This window comes from Morone saxatilis, unplaced genomic scaffold, assembly GCF_004916995.1.
Source record: "Morone saxatilis isolate NCDOM2014 unplaced genomic scaffold, NCSU_SB_2.0 Contig5, whole genome shotgun sequence".
NCBI classification, from domain to species: Eukaryota; Metazoa; Chordata; class Actinopteri; family Moronidae; genus Morone; species Morone saxatilis.
In genome coordinates, this window is record NW_023340095.1 from 18,657,857 (window position 1) to 18,658,659 (window position 803).

General features: G+C 37.2%; 1 protein-coding gene across 3 annotated transcripts in view; it reads left to right on the top strand.

The window, feature by feature from the left end:
• klf12b (Kruppel-like factor 12b) overlaps positions 1–803 on the top strand; it is a 38,772-nt gene that overhangs the window by 30,455 nt on the left and 7,514 nt on the right. The gene's annotated exons all lie outside the window — the stretch shown is intronic.

Consider the following 803-nt stretch of genomic DNA (forward strand, 5'->3'; position numbering starts at 1 on the left):
TGTGTGTGTGTGCGTGCGCTCACAACATAATATGTGTGAGCACATTCAGATATACCACAAAAGTACACTGCAAATACTCACACAGGCACTTGAATGCAAGAGCACACACAGATTTTGCTACTGGGTTTTACTGTGATAAATTATATAATCAACTGTGATATTGATTAGTTATTGGAGAGGAAATGTCATGCCAAAGTGTATTGATGATAGAAATAACTCAGTCATTAACCTCACTGAACAACATTGGAAAATAAGACTGCTTTATTCGTCCACCTTTGATTGATGAAAGTATCGGAGCAATAGGAATACCAGCCTTCTTACCTCATCTGCTTCCTCAGACCTAATGGACAGCAGTGTTGCACTGCCACCTGCTGGCAAAGCTACTGTTTTACTATCTTAAATGGCAATTCTCTGTATTATATACTAATATTTATAGTATATTGTTTTTGCAGTTATTATCTAATGAATACAAAAAATTAACATACGTAACTTTTTAAAATGATATACTGTCAAAGTCAATTACAGTTTTTACATGCATTTCTCTATACTTTCAAGTTTCAAGTTCACTTTCAAAACTCTTCACACAGGTTACCCAATGACCTAGAAATAACTGTAGTGGCTCAGAAAAACAGCAAGCTTGAACACAAAGAACGCAACTCCCAGGCAGACAGGCTAGAATAGACATTCACATTTACACATCATTACAGTCAATGAACAGGCGGAGGTCAGAACCAGTCAGTAAAGGGAATCTTATCAAGAAATGGATCAGGCAGTGGGTAAGGCAGGCAGAACAAAGGCTGGAA